The following is a 10,433-nucleotide window of genomic DNA, read 5'->3' on the forward strand; positions in this document are numbered from 1 at the left end:
TACATTATAATATCATTATAAACATGAACACTTTTAAAAGACTTAAATCTGATTAATTGTCTGATCAACAACGCATGGACCACAATTCCAGAAGACCAATGAATCAATATTAATCAGTACACATTAAATAAATGCCTACTATGTGCCAAATCTGGTGCAAAGCATGAGAATTATTGAATCTAGGATGAAGAATTAACCACCTCATAATAGAGGGATGATGATAGATCAATATGCAGAATGAGACAAATATTTTTGGATTTAAACATTTTAAGAATTTGTTTTGCCTGACTAGGCACGTTGGTTGCAAGGGTTTTGCTTCCCTTTACCCTCCCTGAGGAGGGATGATGGGAGAAAGAGAAAGCAAATGTTTATTAATTGAAAAAAAATAAAGTGATTTCCCAGGTTACATTATGACCCTGGACTAAAGTTGGATTTAAAGAAGCCATCCACCTTCATGCTCTAAACTCTGCTCATTTGCTCTCTACTCTCACTCCTCTATTTTGAAAATAAATTGATTCCTTTAAAAGTGGTACAAGGTTACCCTGGCTATGGCTGGTAAGAGCTAAGCTCTGGGCTGACTTAAATGGAAGAAGAATGACCAGGCTTACCACTCAGATCTCTTTACTGCTAATGGTGCTGACAGCCTACGCTTGAGTAGAAGCTGAGCTGATGAGGTGGTTGGGTGAACAATCTGATGCCCCTCTCACCTTTCTCTACACATTTCAGGCTGCAGTAGTCATAGGTGCTTTCTCCCCTTACAGGGAACTACTTTTCTGGGAACCAGAAAGTGGTCAGAAAAGCCAAAGGAACCCTCCTCCCTGTTCAACTGCTCTTTCTGACTCATGAAGCCAGGGATTGGTGGTTAGGAAGGGCTGGTTGTCCACAGTCAGCTGTAGTCATATTTCAGAAACCCAAATATCAATAATCTGCCTGAAATGATAGTAAACTAGCAACAAAAGACCTTCATTTTAGACCCTGTTCTGATACTTAATGGGGGCCTTTAATTTCCTCCTCTCTAAAATGGGAGTTGGACAGACCTGATGGTCACTAAGGTCCCTTAAAGCTCCAGAACGTCTATAATTCTACTGAATTTACTCCATTTGATGCTCCCTCAATTCAGTCTCAATTTCAGTAAGAAATGAGCAAACCTTTTGTAGCCTTCAGACAAGTCCTTTCCCAATCCGATGCCATGGTTTTCTCCTATGTCAAATGAACAGACTGGATTCAGTGAACTCTAAAATCTAAAGATACTTTTAGATTTTCTCTTGGATTGGGAGAGAGAGGGATTGCTTCAAGGCTTCTTTCAGCCCCTGTTCTCAAAGAAACCATTTACTTTCTATAGCGATGACTACTTTCCACCTATCAGTCAGGCTTGTTGGAGGCCAAGTGTGAACAAACTGACCTTGACACTTGGCTAAGAAGAATAATTATTTAAAATAGAAAACTAACAGATGGCATGCTTCTCCTCTCTGGGAATGGCCTCCCCAGGTCAGCACTCATGAGATCTACTGGCCTGAGTTTCTATCTTTACCAAAAGGACCATATCTGCCTCCAAACCCTCCTCCACCTAAGGTCACCTTTTGTTCCACTTCCTAGAACTGGATTATAGTATTTATATTCAGTGGGAAAAAAAAAAATCCTAGTTACGCTTTTGATGGTACTGGATAGACTTGTATTTCACTCCCCTTCTAGACTGTTAGCTTCATAAAGGATCATGTCATCACTCAGGGGCTTCAAAAATGTGTATGGAATGAATGAATGGGTGAATGAGTGAATGAATGAATGAATGTGCAATCAATAGGCTTGAAAGCATAATTGGTATCTGAAACCTGACTGTTGACTGTTTGAATATGTAACAGCGTTCTCCTCTGATTTTTCTGTCTCTCTAATCATGACTGCCAAGTGAAGTAACAGATGAATCTCGCTTTAAAACGAGCATGGGCATGTCCCTTGATCTGTTGGATAGATTGATGTTTACCATTTATTCTCTACCTACATAGTCTCCCGCACTGAATGGATCATAGGAAAGACGCAGCCTTTTCCCTCTGAGGACTTTCCATTCTAGCATATCTCTTTCAAGTAACCATGAAGATATTCATCTCACAGGCAGGGTGAATTGGAGACGCTAGATAATTTTGAGCAAAGTGCGAAATACTGATAGAGTTGACGCCTTTGTTATTGCTGTCCTTCGGACCTACATGCTTCCAGACAGCCAGAATACTAATCTAATGTCCCCATCCACTTAAGATGGCTCTTACTTAGATATCTGGATAAAAGGGTTCTCCCAGAGCCAGGAGCAGGTGAATGATTTTCTTTCACTTCTGTACTACCCCAGAGACCAATTTTAACTTCTACTATATGGGAAGTTGGATGGGACGACCACAATGGGTCCTTTCCAACTCTATAGATGAATGCAACAATGAGAAAACAGCATGGTTTTGTGGATGGAGGACTGACCTTAGAATCAGGAACATGAGTTCAAATCCTGCTTCTGAATAATTCTGACTGTGTGATCTTGAGGGAAACAATTTAGCCTCCCAATACCCCAGGCAACTTTCTAATACTATACATTGCAAGAAATATTTGGAAATTCTTCAGAAAGAGAAGCTCAGTGGAGGGAAAATCCATATCAAGGAGTCCTCATTCACAGTTCAAGAACAATAATAACGCTAGTGATAATGATGTACTAGCATACAAATAAACACTTAAGTAAACAGGGCACACTTTTATACATCCAAATGTCAAGAATACAAATATCTGAGTAATGGTGTCTCCATTGTAGGTGAAGTTCTGTTGGATGGAGCTGTTGTACAATCAGGTTTTGACAGTGAGAAGGGCTCTAAGGGAAAGCCACACAAAGCTTTTTCTGGAGGTAATCAAGTGGAAGAATTTGGGGGCTAAGGTGGTTTTACAAAGTTTTGCCTGATTCCAGCATTTAAATGAATATCACTCAAGGAGAACATATCACACAACCTCTTTAAATCTATGCGGAATGATCTATCATTTATTCAAGGTTTCACTGTGTCTTGCTCTCCATGAGCCTTTGAGATCTTCTTCCCATCTACCCTCCACAAAACCTTTCAGTCAATCCTGCTAGAGAAATCCCTGAAATTGAAATTTCCTTTCTAAAATAGTCCCTTTTTATTTCTTAAAAGAAAGAGAGATTGACGTTCTCTTTCTGAAGAATTTCCGAATCCTTCTGAATAGGTTTTCTTCTGCTAAACCACCTAGGAGTTGTTCACCTGCACTTGACCAGTTTCTTGCCACATAGGGAGAGTGATAAGACAGTGGTGGAGTGGGAGCAATCCATCTTTCTCCCTTTCTCCCTGTGGCCAAGTGGGAAGGGATTTTGAATGCAGGGCTGTCATCCCGAACCAGAACAGATCTGCTGAGATGAACAGCAGTCATTTAATTTGAATTTTTACTTCTGTCACAGGGGAAGACTGCTAGACGATTAAATCTGATGTAATTTCTTATTAAGGTCAAAGAAAAATTGTACAACTCTCCCCCGAGCAACCACAAGCATAGAGTTAAATTGATCCAAGTCAGGGCAGGCAGCATTTTCAAACTCTGGTTCTGGACCCATGGTGAGACCGTCGAAGGAGGGGGTCAGAGTTTGTCTGGGTTGCTGGAAAAGGTGTCCATGAACGTGGCACTTAGTGGTCAGGGGCCAGGAGGGGTTGGCATTTTATCAGCCCTGCCTCGTCCATTTTTACATTGGTGGTAAAATTAATTCACGGTGTGAATTATTAATCCGTAATAATATTTGAATAATTCATAATGAATGTAGTAGTATAGCTTATCAACATTTCAGATCGTGTGTCTTCTCCCCCTTCCTATCTTTGGAGAGATAGATTTCCCCAACAGGGCTCCTGGCTGCATAATAAGCCCAGACCCTCAGCCATGGCATTACCAGCCTGTTCCTTGAGGCTGCTGTAGTCCTGATTTGAAGATAATGCTTACTTAGAATACAGGAGTCAGTAATGTATGCAACTACATTGACCTAACATGACCCCACTGAAGTCAGAACAGTTCTTAATGACCAGTGGGACTTGCCTGGTTATGTTTCGCCCTACACCGCTATGTAAAAGAAACTTCCATCATGATTTTTCACTGCAGTGTGGCTGATTACATTTTGGCCTTAAACGAAGGCCTCTCCGGGTAAGTCATATCAATTATACACTTCCCCAACATACAATAAAACCTTGTTTCTCATGTAAGGAGAGCATTTTCCTGGTCCGTCACCTCCATGAAGGTGTCCTTTTGTAGAGAAAGAGGAGCCAAAGATCTCACCGATAGTAGTGATGGTGATGGGAGGTGACGTTGAGGATTTAAGGGCACAGGAGTCAGCAGATGACAGGATTGTAGATTTAGAGTAGAAAGGGACCTTAGCCATTGAGTCCAGCCCACTCCTTTTATAATGGAGGAAGCCAAAGGCTTTACCAAGAAATTAAGTGACTTGTCCAGGGTCACACAGTAAATGTCCAGGACACTCAAGCCTAAGTCTTCCTGACTCCAGTTATGAGTCATTTAATCAGTGTTAAAACTTAGTTAACCAAAACCTTGTCACCTGAAAAGTTTATCTTCCCAACAAAGAAATATTTATAATCCCCATCCCACCCAAGTAGCACATATGCAGGGATGAAGCTTCCACTCCAATTATAATTAGAGTGGAGGAACAACCTGGCTCAATGATAATCTTTCTATTAAAGTGCTGAACTGAAATAATCTCTTGTATTTGGTAAGTGTGATTTGAGAAGAAATGGCCTTTGCCTTTTAGGAATTGCTATCTCTGAGCAAATAATAATGACAATAGATTGAATATGTATAGAGTTTTAAGATTTTCAAAGCACTTTATATTTGTTTTCTCACTTGATCCTCACAAAAACTCCAGAAGATAGATATTTATCACACACACACACACACACACACACACACACACACACACACACACACACAGTGGAGGATATAAAATTGATAAAATTGTCAAAAAGAAAGGAGAGACTAATATAAGCTACAATAATCATGAAGGACTTCATGAATCAGTGGTTGATTATCGGAAGTAATCAGGGGAGATTTCTTGGAAGAAATGGGCCTTGAGATGAGACTTGGAGAATGGGTAGCATTCTAGAGCAACTAGATGGAACATTGGATAGAACACTAGACCTGAAGTTGGATGGACCTGGGTTCAAATCTGACCCCAGACACTTCCTAGCTGTGTGACCCTGGGCAAGACTCTCAACTGATTGCCTAGCCTTTGTGGCTCTTCTGTCTTAGAAATGATACTAAGATGAAAAATAAGGGTTAAAATAAAGAATGGATAGAATTTGTATTGGAGAAAAAAATATGTAGGACATTCTAGATTGAAACATATATATTATATAGGTATATATAGTATAGATGTGTATATATATGGTTTATTTTCCTTCCATATCCATTCTGTGTACAAATACACTCTCCAAACACTCTCTCTTTTTCAATGTATGTCATGCTTTCGAATCACAGTGCCTCATGGTTATAATATATAATATACAATACAATATCATATACAAACTCTTGTTAAATACATGTTGAATGCAGAGCATTGTGCTTGGCTCTAAGGAAGATATAAAACATGGATAAAACATAGGTTCTTAACTTCCTAGCTGTGTGACCCTGGGCAAGTCACTTTACCCCCATTACCTACTAGTCCTTACACTCTTCTGCCTTGGAACCAATACATAGTATTGAATCTAAGATGGAAGGTAAGGATTTTTTTTTAAATAGCTCTTGGCTTTAAGGAATTTATTGGCTAGTAATATGGTACATGATACAAATACAACATTAAACATATTATTTTATAATGGCATTAGGACTTTTATAAAACAACAAGGTCATTATGAACCATGGGAGGCTTCCTGGAAAAGGTGGCATTTTAATTGTATTTGAAAGGATAGGTAGCAATTTAACATGTGAAAAAGAGGGAAAAAAGACCTTCCAGGTTTAGGAAATAATCTGAGTAAAAGCATAAGGATATTATTATCTAATATTAAGCCATTAAGAATATCTGCAATAAGGTATTCATGGCAAGGAGATTCATGAGATTAAGCTGGAAAAGTAAGGTGGCTTCAGGTTATAAGGCTTTGAGTGTTAGACACAGATATTTAAACATTTCATTTATTTCCACTCCATTTAACTTGGAAACACTTTATGAGTCACCTGAACTCTTTTATCATGGTGTTCAATAAGTTTTCATGGAATAAAAGTCTTTGTTTTCCTAGTCATTCCTTGTTTCTTTGGCTTCTTCCCCAAAGGGAGTCATAACCCATTTCCTGTGATAGCAAAATTGTTTGCCACAGAAAAAAATTATCATGTCATAACAAAAAGAGACTCATGGGGTTAAATAAAAGTATTTCTTTCTCTATGTTACCTACCCTGGTTCCTTCAATCAGTTCCCGTATGGAATGGTTTACTCTCCATCTTTGTTAACTATCTTAACACAATCTAACTTGCCAATATTCTGAAAATGTGACATCCAAAACTGAGCCCAATACTTCAGATGTGGTCTGTCCAGGGCACTAAAGTGGAGTTAATATTCCCTTATCCTGGACATTATGACTCTATTAAGGCAATGTCAGATGTCATGAACTATTTTTTTGGCTGCCTAGAAAATGTCACAGTATTGTCTTATATTGCATTTGCAACCCACTAATACCCTCTGATCTTTTTCAAACAAAGTGTTATCTAGCCATGCCTTACCCGTCTTGTATTTGTGCAGTTGCTATTTTGAACCCAAGTAAAGGACAAGTAGGTTGGACAACACATAATGAATTACTTGGCCATGATGACTCATGAAACAGATTAAAATAGAAAATGTCCCTCAGTCTTGGGTGACCTCATTCTCCTTCTGGAATAATGGTAGCTAAGTGAGAGAGAAAGGGGTAGAGGATACTAAGAATCACATAAGCTCTAGATTGTTTTCAAATATTAATTTAATTTCTGATATTCTAAATTTGACCAATAAATTGATACACTGCTGATGGGACTGAACCACCTCCATATTAGTCTACACATTAAAGCAGATGACATAAAGATGTTTCATATAAATATAAGAATTTTAATCATAGGCTCACCTCCAGGAGACAAATATAGGAAATGACAAAGGTGGTTTCATTGTGAATCCAATGAGAGGAAGGAGGGGGTACTTGATCATCTAGTCTTTCACTGTTCATGATGAATTTAAGTAGAATGACCATCTTAAAGGTAACAGTAAATTATGTGAGTATATGTTGTATAGGATGAAACAAGAGGAATCCTGCCATAAAAGGAACAGATGAAATCTGAATGTATATTGAAACATGCCATTCTTTGCTTTAATCCCTCCATGAGTTTTTCTCTAGTGAAAACAATATGTGTCTTGATTCATATGAAGATCATGAAAATATGTATTATAGGATAACATATGTACAATCTATATCACATTACCTGCATTCTTGATGAGGGGAGAAGAGGTGGGATGGAGAGAACACAGATTGAAAAACATCAGATTTTGAGTATGAAAAATTGTATTGATGCATAAACTGGAAAAAAACACTCAAAAAATTTAAAGTAGAGAAATTCCATTAAGACTGTGAAAATATTTTCTAATTTTTGGGTCAAATGTCTGATTTAATTCCCATATCTAATGTCACTGGTTAGAGGTTTAACAAGTGAGATCGCTATTATTTAGGTATGGAGCAAGGTTGTTTTCAGAAGTTTCTAGAAAAAGAAAGAAGGGTGGATATATTTAGAGCCCAAGAGGCTTGTATTAAGAGAGACTATGCTACCCCCAGCTCCAAGAAGAGTTCTTTGCATTATTCTAGCACTTAGTAACTAATATACTAAAAAAGGAAATGATATTGTAAATTCAGTTCCCTTGCCTTCTGGAATACCATATTCCAAGCCTTCACTGTAGAAGCTGTCAGGTCCTATGTAATCCTGACTGGGGCTTCATGATATTTGAATCGTTTTTTTCTGGATGCCTACAGTATTTTTTCCTTGGCCTGGGAACTCTTGAAGTTGACTATAACATTCCTGGGAATTGTCTTTTGGGGAATTATTGCAGGAGGTAATTTGTGGATTTTTAAATTATCTATGTTAATCTATTGTTCAAAAATATCAGGACAGTTTTCTTGGATAATTTCTTGTAATATAATGTTTAGGCTTTTTTTTTTTATCATGATTTTCAAGTAGTCCAAAAAATCTTAGATTGTCTCTTCTGGATCTATTTTCCAAGTCAGTTGTTTTTTCAATGAGATATTTCAGACTTTCTTGTATTATTTCCATTCTTTTGATTTTGTTTTGTTGTTTCTTGATGTCTCATGAAGCCATTAGTTTCTATTTGCTCAATCCAAATCTTTTAAAGAATAATTTTCTTCCATGACCTTTTGATTCTCCTTTTCCACTTGATCCATTCTGCTTTTTATGAAATTCTTTTCTTCATTGAAAGTTTTTGCCTCTTTTCCCACTTGACCAATTTTGCTTTCTATTCTAGTATTTTTTTGCATTATTTTCCATTTGTCTTTCCCCCCATTTTTCTTCTACCTCTCTTATTTGATTTTTTAATTCCTTTTTGATTTTTTCCAATATCTGAGACCAATTCTCATTGAAATTTTGCATGTGATTACTTTGTTCTCACTGTTCTTTACTGAACATTTTCTTTTCTCTTTGTCTCCATAGAAATTTTTCCAGCACTTTTTTGTCTCTGGATTAGACATCTTGAAAACTTCTGATTCTGTCTCTTCTGTTAATGCCTTGAAGGACTTAGAGCACTGTGGCTATTTTGCCCTGAGGCTAGAGGCTTTACTGTAGTTTTGAAAGAGCCAAGCACTAGGGACCTCAGGGGCCTCATTGTGGACTGGTGCCAGGTCTTGGATCAAGAGGAGGGTGTGGGATTACTCTGTTGTTGACTTAGGCATGTTCTGGGGGTTCCAAAGTTGGCCTATGCCCAGACTTGGAACCTGGCAAAGTAGATAGGGGGTGATTGTTGAACACTCCTCTGTGTGTAGTTTTACTTCTGCTTCTTCTTTATCCTGTAAAAAGCAACCCTCTCTGCCTACCTTTCGAGTTGTTTTCTTCAAGAAAAAACAACTTTCACTCTGTCTTGTTATTGGTTTTTTTATTCCTATTTTTTGAGACACATTTTTATGGTTAGTTTGGGAGAATTCTCTGAACACTTCCAGCTTTTGCTGCTACTAAAGTAGCATATTGGCTCTATCCCTCTAGGAAATGACATTGAAAAGATGAAATGAGGAAATTCATAGAAATTTCTTTCTCTTTCTCTCTAGAGAGACAGACAACCAGATAGACAGATAGATAGATGGATAGATAGATAGATAGATAGATAGATAGATAGATAGATAGATAGAAATGTATAAATACATATATTATAAGAGGGGCAGCTGGGTGATTCAGTAGATAGAGCACTGGACCTGGAGTCATGAAGAACTGAGTTCAAATGTAGTCTCAGAAACTTACTAGCTTTGTGACTTGGGCAAATCACTTAACCTCTTGTAGCATCAGTTATTTATCTATAAAATAAGGACACACTGAAGAAGGAAATGGCAAAACACTCCAATATCTTTGCCAAGAAAAGGTCATATAGAGTCAGACAAGAGTGAATAACTGAACAACATTATATCATATATAATACCTATAATCATATTATATAGGCTATAGGTATATGTATTCTCTGTATATATACATATATAAAATTATACATGTTTATGTGCATATATATAATGCTAGAGGTACAAGTAAAATATCCTCAAGAGTTCATTTTCAAAGAATTCAAAAGAAGAGAAAAATATCATCAATGACATTATTTTTTTTAATTTTATAAGTATTTTATTTGATCATTTCCATGCATTATTCATTAAAGACAAAGATCATTTTCTTTTCCTCCCTCCCACCCCCCATAGCCAACGCGTGATTCCACTGGGTATCACATGTATTCTTGATTTGAACCCATTGCCATGTTGTTAATATTTGCATTAGAGTGTTCGTTTAGAGTCTCTCCTCTGTCATGTCCCCTCAGCCATTGTAGTCAGTCGGTTGCTTTTCCTCGGTGTTTCTACTCCCTCAGTTTGTCCTCTGCCTATGGATAGTGTTTTTTCTCCTAGATCCCTGCAGATTGTTCAGGGACATTACACCACCACTAATGGAGAAGTCCATTACGTTCGATTATACCACAGTGTATTAGTCTCTGTGTACAATGTTCTCCTGGTTCTGCTCCTCTCTCTCTGCATCACTTCCTGGAGGTCGTTCCAGTCTCCATAGAATTCCTCCACTTTATTATTCCTTTTTGCACAATAATATTCCATCACCAACATATTCCACAATTTGTTCAGCCATTCCCCAATTGATGGGCATCCCCTCGTTTTCCAATTTTTGGCCACCACAAAGAGCGCAGCTAT

This window comes from Monodelphis domestica, chromosome 1, assembly GCF_027887165.1.
Source record: "Monodelphis domestica isolate mMonDom1 chromosome 1, mMonDom1.pri, whole genome shotgun sequence".
NCBI lineage: Eukaryota > Metazoa > Chordata > Mammalia > Didelphimorphia > Didelphidae > Monodelphis > Monodelphis domestica.